The sequence below is a fragment of the Aquarana catesbeiana genome, linkage group LG09 (assembly GCF_042186555.1).
Source record: "Aquarana catesbeiana isolate 2022-GZ linkage group LG09, ASM4218655v1, whole genome shotgun sequence".
Classification (NCBI taxonomy): domain Eukaryota; kingdom Metazoa; phylum Chordata; class Amphibia; order Anura; family Ranidae; genus Aquarana; species Aquarana catesbeiana.
In genome coordinates, this window is record NC_133332.1 from 187,550,041 (window position 1) to 187,565,823 (window position 15,783).

The window sequence follows — 15,783 nt, forward strand, 5'->3', positions numbered from 1 at the left end:
CCTACACCCAGTTAAATAGGCACCTGTGAGCAATTAACCACCCCCCTTAATTGATAGACTGAAGGAACCAGAGGAAAAAAAAAAAAAAAAGCTATTTAAAAAGTGACAGAAAAAGGCAAATGAAAAACTAAAAGGAAAAGCCCCAAAAATGCAACCCAGCAAACCCAGCAATCAACAAGCAAGACTTATTCACTCTAACTCTGGTTTTTAACTCCCACTTATACCAGCTCCACTTACACTGAGTTCCACAGCCTCAGACTGAGCACGCTCAGACTGAGTCCTACACCCAGTTAAATAGGCACCTGTGAGCAATTAACCACCCCCCTTAATTGATAGACTGAAGGAACCCGAGGAAAAAAAAAAAAAAAAAGCTATTTAAAAAGTGACAGAAAAAGGCAAATGAAAAACTAAAAGGAAAAGACCCAAAAATGCAACCCAGCAAACCCAGCAATCAACAAGCAAGACTTATTCACTCTAACTCTGGTTTTTAACTCCCACTTATACCAGCTCCACTTACACCGAGTTCCACAGCCTCAGACTGAGCACCATCTTGTATTTTTTAACCTCAAAGAGATTGGTTGGTGTTGGTGTCCCTTGTTAATTTGACATTGTATTTTTGAAATGTACCTGCCTACTCACAAACAAACTGTCCTTTTTAAATTATAACACATAGCCAATGATTTAAGAAAAAATATTTACATTTATTAAGGGGTCATAACTAAATAAAGAGGAAGGCAACGCTGGATAAACTGGTCAAATTAGCAAAGCCTTTGTACCCCCGGGCACACATCAACTATTTGACATGCAAAATTGGGAGCCTGAGGAGTCCATTTAATAGGGAGCACAATCCAGCCCAGGACTCTGAGAGATCAGGAGCAACAGCAGGTGACATATATGTTCCCAGGCTGTGGTCTTACCACAGCCTGCGTCTTTTGCCAGACCGAACCCAGGCCATCACTCTCTTGTCTTCCTTCCACGCTTCCTTCCACGCTTGCTTCCAGGCTGTGGCTCTGGTGTTGGAGTTGTGGCAGGAGGTGGAGGAGGAGGAGGAGGATGGTCCAAATCACACAGGTGAGTTGAAATGAAACACCTGACATTGGAAGTGAAACTGCCGCTGAACTTGGAACACACTACAAATTAAGACAGAGGGTCAGACTGGTGGAGCATGTAGGCCAAGATACCCAACATGTTTCGGAATGCAAAAGAGGGATTTTTTGAAGATGTATATTTCCTTCTTCAGGGGTTAAAACAAGCGTACTGTTTCATTTCTATTAAGAGAATTTTAAAAACATGTAGGGGGTAGTATATCAATGGTGTGGTAACGTATAATTACAAAAAAACTGATTTGTCATAGCAACATTATGGTACATGTAAGGAATAGAATAAAATAACAACCTGTACTTACATATCGGTGCTTTAATTTAACAATACACGTCAGTAGACAGAGCGTCGGGCCTTGGGTATTACTGAGCTGTATTTTCAAAGTATATTAGTATGTCTCATGGGGATAAGAAAATCACTCCCATATGTTGAAATGTAAGCTGAAAAAATGGCAGCTAAGTAAAAGAAGGCAAGACCAGTGGTTGCATCAGAGCTGTCCAGCAAAGTTCATGGGGATATCCCTGATAAGTTAAAACGGACATCTAATGAAAAATAAAACAAAGGGGTATGAATGATGAGAAAGGGAAGTAATATAGCTACATGTATTAACAGTCCTCTATTGGGTTAGGTAGATATGAACACATCACCGCCCATAGAGAGTCATTGTAGTGTAACAATACAAAATGTAACTAGAAATGAGAAGGAGTAAATAATTGCCAATACCTGTAGTATATATTTGAACGGACATTCACAGGGATCCCTGGCATTTCCTGGCTGTGTAGCAGTGACTGCTCACACAAACAGGCATATATATATACGCCCAGGGATCACATAATGGCCAAACAGAACATTTTTACTGAAATGGTGGAAGGGGGAGGAAAGAGAGCGGACACAGGTGCCAGGGATCGTTACTCAACATCTCCCCAGATCACCTGCGCCGCACATCCAGTCCCATGTCAGCCTCCAATAGGAATCCCCCAGCCCATGCACGTCAGACATCGACATGGCCGCCGGCACGGAAGTGGGCGGATGCACTGGACGATGGAAGTGTCTAGTGCTCAAGTGCGGAGAGCGACTGTCTCCACAGAAGCATTAGCCGTCAACCACCCTATAAAAGGGAAGCTGCCCCAGAGTGGCACGGAAAAAACATGCCACTGTGGGGCCCCCCATGCCAGGGAGCCTCGGTGGACCACAAGGGGCAATAAAACCGGAACCTGTAAAAATTATCAAATATTAAATACAGCTGGGTTTTTCACCAAGGCCATCGGCTGTTGTCTAAGCGATTATAGCTGTTCTTTAATCATATAGATTTGTGTCTGTGAGAGAAAAAAGCAGACCATTATTACAGTATAATAAATTCAGAACAGGATTTAAGTACATTGTTATGGGGCGTGACCGGATGTTGAGGTGAGAGGTCGCGGTACGGTCGGACCTAGCTCCTGCTCCTATGCCTGACGTGGCCGAGTAGTGTGGAGAGGGAGATGTTGAGATGCCCGGAACACAGTGCTGCTGTATGGAGTGACGGTTCCAGTGTCTGAGCGGTGAGCAACCTGTACGCTCTCCTGAAGCTCTCCCGGGTAAAGTACCATCAGCTTCTATCCCAGTGAGAGAGGGAGGCGCACTTACCCGGGATAGAGAGGCTGCCAGTGGCATATGTGAGACCTGTCAGAGTTGGAGGTGATTGTGCCAGCATGACTATGAAGAGGGGGACGGAGGAGGCAGCAGGACGGAGCCGGTGCTCCTGTACAGTGTGGCCCTAAAGAGAAGTTAAGTCAAGTGGCTGCTGAATTGGAGTGCTTTGCACACACACCAAATCAGACACCTAAGAAGGGTGGCCAAGCAGGGGGAGCGCAGCACCAGGTGGGTCACCCTGGGAGGAGAAGTCAAGCCTCAGCAGCGGGAGATGTGACAGCCACATCGTCAGACTTAGTAGCAAGTGTGGCCCTGGAGGGGGAACATGCCTCAAATAAAGAGTCAGTGGAGGGAAGTCGAGCGCCAGTCTCAGCAGCAGAGAAGGAGCGATCCTTGAAAGATATCTTCCTAGAAGTCAACAACTGTAAGTCATCAATATCTGATTTATCTGACCAGCTTAAAGTTATTAGAGATGAATTAGTAGCCTTAAAACATGAAGTACAAGTTGTTTGTGCCCGGACAACTGTCCTTGAGGGAAAACTCAGTCAGTTGGAAGATGATGTGAATCCAATGAGACAAGAAGTAACATTTTTGAGGGGCCAACTAAATTTGTGTATGCAGAAAATGGACAGTATGGAAAATAGGTTACATAGAGAGAACTTAAGGGTCCTGGGTCTCCCCGAGGGATGTGAAGGAAACAATCCTATAGAATTCATGGAAGGCTGGCTTAAGGAGAAATTTGGTAAAGATTCGGTTTCAGGTTTTTTTGCGATTGAGCGCGTGAACAGAGTTGCCTCCAGGGCCCCGTCTTCAGGGGGGCATCCAAGACCCCGTATTTTTAAACTCCTACATTTCAGAGATAAGTTTACTATCCTCCAGAAAGCAAGAGAGATGAAGAATATACAGCATAATGGTGCAAGGATATCAGTATATCCAGACTTTTCCCCTGAGCTACAGAGACAAAGAGCTAAGTTTGTAGAGTATAAACGGAGGCTACAACAGTTTATAATTAATTTTGCATTACTTTATCCCCCACGTCAACGAATATCAGCTCTGGCGGAAGTCAGGTTTTTTAACGCCCCTATAGAAATCACAGCTTGGCTAGAGAAGAATGAAGGAAGACTACAGCGGGGGGAAAGAATCTGAGGAGACCAGTAGTTTACAGTGACTTCAATCTAATGTCTGGGACCTTTTTTTTGTCTCTATTCTTCTCCAGGACTTATGTTGGGTTATATATATGCAAACAGGGGGTGGGGGGAATATTTATATTCACATTGATTATGCTGGGGATAGTTCCCCACTTATTAGGTTCGGGTAGCACTGAAACTTCACTTCAGGGGGTTATGGCGGTCACAATAGAAGCCCTTAGTTTGGACCCAAAATTGGGCAAAGGGGTGATGAGCAATTGGGTGGTGAGGGATTGTTGGGGAGCTGGGGGGGGTGAGTGGGGGGGTTGGCGTGAGTGTGTGGTTGTGTGGGAGCACAAGGGGTAAAGAGACGTGGTATGGTTTGATATAGGAGATTTTGAGTTTATTCAGACAGGGGTAACACTTAGAATTAAAGGGGAAAGGTTATCATACTTTAGGCACAAGAGAACATGGGATAGGTTAGAGGATTATCCTGAGAGGAGATAGGAAACAGGGTTTGAAGAATGATGGGTACCAAAGGTGGTAGAGGTAAATCCCCAGATTTAATAAAACAAGTTAAAATATGCTCATGGAATGTGCGGGGGGTAAAGGATAGGTCTAAAAAACAGGCAATTTTCTCTATGGCTGGTGCAGGGAGAGTTAAAATACTCTGTCTGCAGGAGACACACCTGGTGAAGGATACAATCAGTGCCTTGAAGCATAAGAATTATCAGGTGCAGTATCATTCCACCTATTCTCCTTATTCAAGAGGTGTGAGCATACTGATAAACTCGAGTTTAGTTTTCTCCTGTAGTCAGAGTAAGGTAGATGAGAATGGACGGTATATTTTTCTTTTGTGTATAATTGTAAGCAGAGTATGTGTATTGGCCAATGTTTACATCCCTCCTCCATTTAGTATGGAAATTTTGGCTGATGTAATTAGATTTATAGCAGATTTCCCAGGGGTGCTGGTCATAGTGGTAGGAGACTTTAATATGACTATGAACAACTGTATAGATAGGTTTCCACCGAAAATCACTAGCGATGGGGCACCTAATGGTCCACTCCTCCAATATTGTGAGGAGATAGGGTTGGTGGACGTTTGGAGGAAGAGGCATCCGGGATTGAGACAGTATTCGTGTCACTCCAGGACACATGCTACTTTGTCTAGAATTGTCCTTGTGCTGGGTAATGGGGAAGCACTGAATGTAGTGGAGGAGATAGTTTATGTTTTTTATTATTTATGTTTTTTAATAAAGGCTGAGAGGTGTCATAGTAGAGGTGATAGGAAAATAAATCCCTTTTGGCTCGAGATTATTGAGGATGCTGGGGCTATCATGGATAGTCTGGTGGAATTTATAAATTTAAACTTAGGAACTGCCCCATTGGGGATAATATGGGGCTCCCTGAAGGCTTTTCCTCTGGGTGTACTAATACAAAAAATTTCTTATGCTAAAAAACAATCACAGGTCAAAGAGATCAAAGCAAAAGAGAGGGTGAGAAGTGCTGAAATGCAATATGTGGAGGCCCCAACCCTAGCTAGTTACGAAACGTGGGTAGAGAGTCAAGATAACTACAGAGAAGTGGTCTTAGAGAAAAGGGAAAGGAAAAAATAATTTCAGAGACAGAGTTTTTTTGGAGAAGGTGAGCAAGTTGGGAAAACTCTGTCTCTGATTGTTAAGGCAAATTGCCCCTCAGCCACTGTACCAGTAATTGAGGATAAGGAAGGAACAATTAAAAAAGCTACCCCGGAAATACTAGAAGAATTTTAAAACTATTTTGAAAACCTGTATAGCACGGCACAAACAAATGAAGAAGAGGAAATGTGGGATTTTTTGGGGAAATTGAAAATAACCCCTTTATCAAAAGAGGATAGGGAAATGTTGGATTCCCCATTGACGCTGGAAGAGTTGCAAAAGGTAGTAGCAGACATGGCAAATCAGAAAGCACCGGGTCCTGATGGTTTACCCATAGAAATATTTAAGAAGTATGGGGAAGTTTTACTTCCTAAACTCTTGGAGGCATTCAACGGGGCTGCAGAGCTTTTGCTAAAAGAGGGGAAAAACCTGCTTGATGTGACCTCATTTAGGCCTATATTGCTGTTATGTTCTGACATGAAGATTTTGGCAAAAGCCTTGGCAACAAGGCTGAATAAAATAATTTCTAAAGTAATACATTCAGACCAAACTGGTTTTATACCGGATAAATCTACAAGCACGAACATAAGTCGAGTGTACCTAAATATGCAACTGGCAATAGAGCCGTCCTTTCATTAGACGCAGCTAAAGCCTTCGATTGTCTTGAGTGGCACTACATGTGGAAGGTATTGGCCAAATTTCAATTTGGCCCTAACTTTGTCCATTGGCTTAGTCTACTATATGATAGCCCAAGGGCTAAGGTTAGGGTTAATGGGGAATGCTCAGAATGGTTCCAATTGAGGAGAGGAACGAGACAGGGGTGCCCTTTGTTACCCCTGCTCTTTGCCCTGGCAATGGAGCCACTGCCTATCGCTTTGAGATCTGCCCAAGAGGTACAGGGTTTTAAAAGAAGGAGGGAGGAGGAGAAAGTCGCTATGTATGCTGATGATATTTTGTTGTTCTTGGGGGATACACAGGCTTCCCTGAAGGTAGTTATGGGTATAGTTAAGGAATTTGGTTATTTCTCTGGGTTGACAATTAACTGGGAAAAATCTGTACTTTTGCCAATAGATCCCCTCATAGATCCACTCCCACAACAAAAATCCCAAATTAAAGTAGTAAGTCAAATGAGATATTTTGGTATTAATATAATAAGAGACCCAGGGCAGTACATAACTGGAAATGTGGTTCCACTTATGAAGAAATTAAAACAGAAAAGTCGGGTGTGGGGTCGTCTACCTCTCTCGGTTGCCGGGCGCTGCAACTTAATTAAGATGGTTTGGTTGCCACAAATTTTATATGTAATACATAACTCTCCAGTGTGGATTTCTAAACACTGTTTTAAAAAAAATGGACAGTGTGTTTAGAGAGTTAATTTGGAAAAACGGGGTGGCAAGGATCAGCTTGCAGGCGTTGCGGCGGCCGGGGGAGAGGGGGGGCTTGGCAGTTCCAGATCCAAGGTGCTATTTCCTGGCATCTCAAATGCAGTATATAGGAGGCAGTAATAGGCCAGGAGAAAGGGGAGCAGGGTGTAATTTATTGTTGAATGATACTAGCCATGACACGATAGTAGAGGCGATGGAGGCAGACTCCTTTGGTACCAAGTGTCCTACCACTCAGTTAATGGTTAAAAGTTGGGTGACTGTCAAGAATGTGTTAGGTTATGCTGGCTTCTTGGAGTTTTCCCCATTATGGGATTATAAAAATTTAAATGAACTTAAATAATGGGGATACTAGAGGAATGGGATCAGGAGGTTATTCATTGCCTGGCACAGCTATACAAGGCTGGGAGGTTAAAGTAATTTCAGGAGTTAGTGGAAGAATATGCGATTCCCAATCAATCAGTTTACAGGTATCTGCAAATCAGGCACGCCCTAGATGCACAATTTAGTGGGAAGGAACCTGAGTGGTGTGAAATGCCCTCTCTTAGGAAGTTGGTTAATGCTAGCTCTACAAAAGGACTAATTTCTGATATGTATGGGAGTTTAAATGTGACGGGTCAGGAAGGAATAGTGGGAAAAAAAATAGGATTAAATGGGAGGGGGATGTTGGGCTGATGTCGGATAGACAGTGGGAGTATGTTCTGGCACTGGGGCCCAGGATCTCCCTCTCTCTTGTTCACAGATTGTTTCTCATCTGTATCTGATATACAGGTCATATTATACACCCTTGAAGCTGTTTATGTTTGGAAAGAAGCCTGATGCTGTGTGTCAAAGGTTCGGGGATGGGAGGGGTGACTTGGTACACATGTTCTGGTGCCCCAAGGTCCACAGGTATTGGAAGGGCATAATGGATAAAATAAATTCTGTGTTTGGGACGTCGCTGGGCATGGAGGCCAGGACCTGTCTAATGAGCCTGATGGAGGAAAATGGGATATTAGGAGACACACAGACTGCAATAATTAGATGTTTGTTTCAAGGTAAAAAACTTATTGCATGGAAATGGCAGGCAAAAGATCCCCCGACGGTAGTAGAATGGTTGAAAGAAGTTAGGGAGGTGTTTCTTCTGTGGTCCATGTATTTGCAATATGTGCATGAGCCACAGGGCTTAAAAGCCTTTTTAAGGCATTTGTGACTATATCCCCTCTCCAAGAGACGTCGCTTCAGATTGTTAGCCTCTCATTTGAAATCTAAATCATTGGAGCAATTGCGCTTGATTCGTAAGTATTGTCCATATGGGTTGGGTTCAACTAAGGGTCTAGGATGTTAACTGGACGAGTGAAGGATGGTGTTACCTGCAGTAGTCTTCCTATATAGTTTGCAAGATAACATGTTAGTGTCATTCTTGAATATCTCAACATCCAGAAATGTAATCTTGGACGGATCCAAGATCATGGTAAACTTTAGATTAAAATCATTTAAAGCTAATAAGCATTCGTCCAGTAATTTAGAAGATCCATCCCAAACAATGAAGATGTCATCTATATACCTGTGCCACATAACAATGTGGCACAGGTACATAGAGAGATCCTCATTGCAAAAAATATACCGTTCCCACTCCCCCAGGTACAGATTGGCATAGCCAGGGGCACAACAAGTGCCCCTGGCTACACCCCGTACCTGGAGGAAGAGTCGATCATCAAATGAAAAGACATTATGTCTCAAAATGTAGTCCAAGGAGAGGAGTATGAAGTCATTGAAGGAGCCCCACAATGGCATGTTTTTTCCGTGCCACTCTGGGGCAGCTTCCCTTTTATAGGGTGGTTCTCAGTGAATGCTTCTGTGGAGACAGTTGCTCTCCGCACTTGCGCACTGGACACTTCCATCATCCAGTGCATTCACCCATTTCCGTGCCAGTGGCTGTGTCGACGTCTGACGTCACTGCGCAGAGCGCGGTGGCGCCGGACGTCGCATCGGCCAGGGGATTCCTATTGGAGACTGACATGGGACTGGATGTACAATGCAGGTGATCTGGGGAGACGTTGAGTAACAATCCCTGGCACCTGTTTCCGCTCTCTTTCCTCCCCCTTCCACCAGTTCAGTAAAAATGTTCTGATTGGCCATTATGTGATCCCTGGGCATATATATGCCTGTCTGTGTGAGCAGTCACTGCTACACAGCTAGGAAATGCCAGGGATCCCTGTGAATGGCCATTCACATATATACTACAGGTATTGGCAATTATTTACTCCTTCTCATTTCTAGTTACTTTTTGTATTGTTACACTACAATGTCTCTCTATGGGCGGTGATGTGTTCATATCTACCTAACCCAATAGAGGACTGTTAATACATGTAGCTATATTACTTCCCTTTCTCATCATTCATACCCCTTTGTTTTATTTTTCATTAGATGTCCGTTTCCACTTATCAGGGATATCCCCGTGAGCTCTGTTGGACCGCTCTGGTGCAACCACTGGTCCTGCCTTCTTTTACTTAGCTACCATTTTTTCAGCTTGCATTTTAACATATGGGAGTGATTTTTTTATCCCCATAAGACATACAAATATACTTTGAGAATACAGCTCAGTAATACCCAAGGCCCGACGCTCTGTCTACTGACGTGTATTGTTAAATTAAAGCACCGATATGTCAGTACAGGTTGTTATTTTTATTTTATTAATTACATGTACCATAATGTTACTATGACAAATCATTTTTTTGTAATTATACGTTACCACACCATTGATATACTACCCCGTACATGTTCTTTTCTCTTAATAGAAATGAAACAGTACGCTTGTTTTAACCCCTGAAGAAGGAAATAGACATCTTCAAAAAAATCCATCTTTTGCTTTCTGAAACATGTTGGGTATCTTGACCTACATGCTCCACCAGTCTGACCCTCTGTCTTGATTTGTGGCGTGTTCCAAGTTCAGCGGATGTTTCACTTCCAATGTCAGGTGTTTCATTTAATTGTTTTTAGGTGATTTTTGTACAGATATATTTTGTATTGTACATAATTTTTGTATTAAAAAAATCTACTTTATACTATTTTTGGGTATACCCACATTCTACTCTTCTCTGTGTCTGCAATATCCTTGAGGCCAAATCTTCTCTTTTTTTCACATGTTTTTTTAGGATGTGACACAGAGTATTGGGTTCCCCTTATACCCCTGGCTGGTTTCCATTTCTCTTTCTTTCTTCTTCAACTCACACAGGTGGGTTTTGCTTGTGAGTTTGCCCCTCAACCCCTTATTTAGGGCCATATATATCACTTCCTCACAAAAGAGGCATTGGACCACCTCCATTTCCTACATTTTGTTGGCAGCCATGCAGGCATAGGCCTCAAGAAGACTGGGGGGTTCTGAGGGCTGCAGAAGCCTGCCGAATTAACCCAAGTGCTGACTCCTCCGTGCTCCTCCCCTTCCTGGGCCTTTTTTGTTAAAGGCGGAGTGGAGGGACCTGGGATTCGGTCTGGCTACTGGGCACGGCCACCTCCTGTCATGCCACTTTACCCTGCCACCTCCTGGCTGCCACTTTCCCCTGCCACCTCCTGGCTGCCACTTTCTACAGCCTCCTCCTGGCTGAGGCTTTACTGTGTATGAAAAAGGCACATAGTTTTAGTTTATTGTTCATCAATCGCACACCATTTTGAGAAATATGTTGAACAATGCTATACCTGATTCAAGCTGGGCTCCTCCACATCTTCTTCCTGGGTGAAAGGCCCAGGTTGGATGTCGGAAGCCTCAGCTGGGGTAGAAGGAAGTGTGGAAGGAAGAGTGGAAGGAAGGGTTGAGAGTGATGGCCTGAATCCTGGACCTTCTTGCGCTCCCTATTATAAGTGCTCCTCAGGCCACCAATTTTGCACTTCAAATAGTTGATGTCTACCATGGGGATCTGCGGCTTCACAAATTCCAGCAATTTATCCAGTGCTGCCTTCCTCTTTAGTCGATTTGTATAAAAGTGGTGTTTTGTCAGCCACAATAAGGGCAGCTCTCTGTACAAATCAATGAATTGGGGGAGGAAATCATGATCATTGAATCAATCCATTTTATCTGCAAGACACAACACAAGACAAACCCTAATGTCATGGTAAACTCACATAATCTTGTCCCAATATAGGCCTCAATCTATAAGCAGTATAGGCCACTGATGCCCCAAGTTAAAATTGTACCTTCGTTAGAACGATCGGCGCTTCTGCTACTCCTTCCTCCGCTCACAGATCGTACTACGACGCACGCGTGTTCCACTTTATATACACTGCGCATGCGTTAAACTCCACCCGCCCCTGACTTTTTTTATAGTTATTCCCGCCCTTTCTCTTTTGGGACAGTGGGAGAGCACATGGCGGAGAAAGAAAAAGTGCACGAAGACAGCAGTAGCAATGACGTAAGCCCAGAGCCACAAATTTCCTGATCCTGGAGGAGATTTAAGGCCTCAAATATGTCTTTTGTAGAGCTGGTGGAGATGGTGAACATCTTGAAGAGGGCTGACTATGATGGGAAGCATGGACCTTACCCAAACCAAATGTGAGAAAGGCCAAGATCATGGCTAAAGTTGTGAAAAGTCTGCACAGGAATTTTGGAGTATGGCGATCCAAGGAATTGGGATGAGCCGAACACCCCCCGGTTCGGTTCGCACCAGAACCTGCGAACAGACCGAAAATTTGCACAAACGTTAGAACCCCATTGACGTCCATGGGACTCGAACGGTCAAAATCAAAAGTGCTCATTTTAAATGCTAATTTGCATGGTATTGTCCTAAAAAGGGTTTGGGGACCCGGGCCCTGCCCCAGGGGACATGTATCAATGCAAAAAAAACTTTTTAAAGCGGCTGTTTTTTTCGGAGAAGTGATTTTAATGATGCTTAAAGTAAAAAAAAGTAAAATATTCCTTTAAATATCGTACCTGGGGGTGTGTCTATAGTATGCCTGTAAAGTGCCGCGTGTTTCCCATGCTTAGAACAGTCCTTGCACAAAATGTCATTTTTAAAGGAAAAAAAGTCATTTAAAACTGCTTGCGGCTTTAATGTAATATCGGGTCCTGGCAATATGGATGAAAATCAGTGAGACAAACAGCATGGGTACCCCCAAGTCCATTACCAGGCCCTTTGGGTCTTGTATGGATATTAAGGGGAACCCCACACCCAAATTAAAAAAGGAAACAGCAGTATACAGGCTCTGTACTCTGAACAGCAGTATACAGGCAGTGCAAACAAGACAGGGACTGTAGGTTTGTCTGGCAGTAGTAGAATCTCTTTGTAATTTTGAACTGGTACATTTTTAACGTGTTTAGCTCCAGCCAAAAAATCTATTTTAAGCTTTTTGGAAAACATAGGGAAGGGTTATCACTCCCCTGACATTTGTTTTGCTGTCTGTGCTCCTCTTCAGAAGATTTCATCTCACTTTTTGTCCCAATGACCAATTTTTTTTTCAAAATTTGGGGTTTTTTGTGAAACAAGGATTGGTGATAAAGCATCAGTGGAAAGGAGAAATGTTTTTCCCATATTAACTCTTACAGGAGAGAATTTCCCTTCCTAGGGGTAGATTTCATCTCACTTCCTGTTGTCTCCTTCCGTTTGCAAGTAGGAGTCATTTGTAAGTTGGATGTTTGAAAGTAGGGGCCTGCCCTATATACTCAGCAGAAATTTGGGCCTTTGGTGTTGTTGTGGCCACAACACTGTAAGCCCTCACAGGGCCCTGCTGTGAAATATTAGATCAAGAATTGTAATTACATGCCAATGTTGAACAGGGGCAGAAAAATTGGGCCTTTGGTGGTGGTGGTGCTGGTGCCACAACACTGTAAGTCCTCACTCGCTCTTGGTGTGCGCAGAAACGGGCCCTGCTGTGAAATATTAGATCAAGAATTGTAATTACATGCCCCTGTTGAATAGGGGCTGAAAAATTGGGCCTTAGGCACTGGTGCTGGTGCCACAACACTGCAACCCCTCACAGATACTCTAGTTGGAATGTAGGAACAAGCCCTGCTGCAAAGTATTGCATCAAAAATTGTAATTACACGCCCCTGTTAAACAGGGGCTGAAAAATTGGGCCTTAGGCACTGGTGCTGGTGCCACAACACTGTGACCCCTCAGATACTCTAGCTGGAACGCAGGAACGAGCCCTGCTGCAAAGTATTGCATCAAAAATTGTAATTACACGCCCCTGTTAAACAGGGGCTGAAAAATTGGGCCTTAGGCATTGGTGCTGGTGCCACAACACTGCAACCCCTCACAGATACTCTAGTTGGAACGCAGGAATGAGCCCTGCTGCAAAGTATTGAATCAAAAATTGTAATTACACGCCCCTGTTGAACAGGGCTTGAAAAATTGGGCCTTAGGCACTGGTGGCGGTGCCCAGAACCAAAAATGATCTTATAAGCTATCAGCATGATCATTGAGGAGTAAGAGGATAATGACTCAGGATAGTCACTCAGCATCAGCATAGGCAGTCTTTGAAGGGATCTGAGATTTCAAAAAAATTTATTCGGTTAAATCAGCATCAGGTGCTTGGTAGCTGGTGGTGATCCAAGACTGATTCATTTTTATGAAGGTCAGTCGATCGACCGAGTCGGGGGACAGACGCACCCTGTGATCGATTACAAATCCTCCAGCAGCACTGAATGTGTGTTCCAAAAGCACGCTGGATGCAGGACAGGCCAGTAGCTCAATTGCATACTGTGCAAGCTCTGGCCAGTGATCCATACTCAAGACCAAGTAACCCAGAGAATTTTCGGTGGGAAAGGTGTCCAAGTCAGATCTTGCTCCTAGGTATTCCTGCACCATGTAAAAAAGACGCTGGTGATGGTTGCTGGAACCGATCATACCTTGGGGCTGCAGACTAAAAAATTGAACGCATCGGTCAGACGGCCCCCTTCTCCACCGCTCCTTCATTGACTGACCAAAGCCTCAGCAACACATTGTCCAGAAACAGGAGTTTGTAACCTCCCAGTCTCTGGGAACGCATTGCACAGATCTTTCTGCAAGGCCTCCGAAGATGTTTCATCCTCTGCTCCCTCTGTGACGGCAAGATAAGGTCCGCAATCTTACCCTTGTAACTTGGATCAAGGTGGGTTGCCAGCCAGTATTGGTCCTTCTCCTTGATACCACAAATACGAGGATCCTTATGCAGGCTTTGCAGGATCAGGGAGGCCATGCAGCGTAGGTTTGCTGAGGCATTCAGTCCGGAGTCCTCTGGGTCACTAAAGATGACATGGTCCACAGCCACCTCCTCCCAGCCATGTACAAGTCCATGTGTTTCTTGGAACTGATCCCTTAAAGACTGCTGCTGATGTTGAGTGCCAGGCTCCACCTCCATACTGACACAATTCTCCTCCTTCTCATCCTCTTCCTGTGTGATCGGCGGGCAAGCAGGAACACTGTCTGGATAAAGGGGGCCTTGAGAGCTAAGGAAGTCCTCCTCTTCCTGCCTCTGTTCTGCCTCAAATGCCCTGTCCATTATTCCATGCAGCGTGTGCTCCAACAGGTGGACAAGGGGGACAGTGTCACTGATGCATGCACTGTCACTGCTCACCATCCTTGTGGCCTCCTCAAATGGTGACAGGACAGTGCATGTATCCCAGATCATAGCTCACTGGCGTGGGGAAAAAAAACAAGCTCCCCCGATCCTGTCCTGATGCCATAGTTGCACAGGTACTCATTGATGGCCCTCTGCTGCGTGTGCAGCCACTGCAGCATGGCCAACGTTGAGTTCCACCTGGTGGGCATGTCACAGATTAGGCGGTTCTTGGGCAGGTTAAACTCCTTTTTGGAGGTCTGCCAGCTGAGCACTGGCATTATATGACCGGCGGAAATGCACATAGACTTTCCTGGCCTGCCTCAGGACATCCTGTAAGCCCGGGTACCTGCCCAAGAACTGCTGCACCACCAAGTTAAGGACTTGAGCCAAACAGGGCACATGGGTCATTTGTCCCTGTCGGAGGGCAGAGAGGAGGTTGGTGCCATTGTCGCAAACCACCATTCCTGCCTTAAGTTGGTGTGGTGTCAACCACCTCTGAACCTGACCCTGCAGAGCTGACAGAACCTCTGCCCCAGTGTGACTCCTGTCCTCCAAGCACATCAGCTCAAGCGCCGCATGGCATCTTTTGGCCTGCATACTTGCGTAGCCCCTTGAACGGCCATGGAGGAAGAAGAAGAGGAGGGGGTGGAGGAGAGAGGTGTGTCACAATCATTAGTAGTGGCATTTTCAAGGCATGGTGGCAGAACAACCTTCAACACTACTGCACATTGTCCTGCATCCTTCCCAGCTGCCAGCAGTCACCCAATGCACTGTGAAACTTAGGTAATGTCCCTGTCCATGCCTGCTGGACCATGAGTCAGCGGTAATATGCACCTTACCGATGACTGCCCTGTCCAGTGAGGTATGGACATTGCCTTCCACATGCTGGTAGAGAGCTGGAATCACCTTCCATGAGAGAAAGTGGCATTTGGGTACCTGCCACTGAGGAACCACACATTCCACAAACTCACGGAAGGGGGCAGAGTCTACCAACTGAAAAGGTAGCAGTTGAAGTGCTAGCAATTTTGCCAAGCTAGCATTCAACCGCTGGGCATGTGGATGGCTGGGAATGAACTTCTTTCGGCCGTGCAGCAGCTGGGGCAGGGAAATGTGCCTGGTACAATCTGACGTCGATGTACCAAAGCAGATTGCCCACAAGTACTTGGCTGTGACACACCTAATTCTACACCTTCATTCCTCTTAGTGCAGGTCTCAGCGAGGACTGAAGGTATAGTGAGGTTGGAGATCTCAGCTGATGAAGAGCAAGGAGAGGTCCTCTTTGTTCTTTGGTGTGGGTCTTTTAGATACGCTTGCCAACAAACTGCGTGGCAGGTCAACATATGTCTGGTCAAGCATGTGGTGCCCAAGCGGGAGATGTTTTGGCCACGC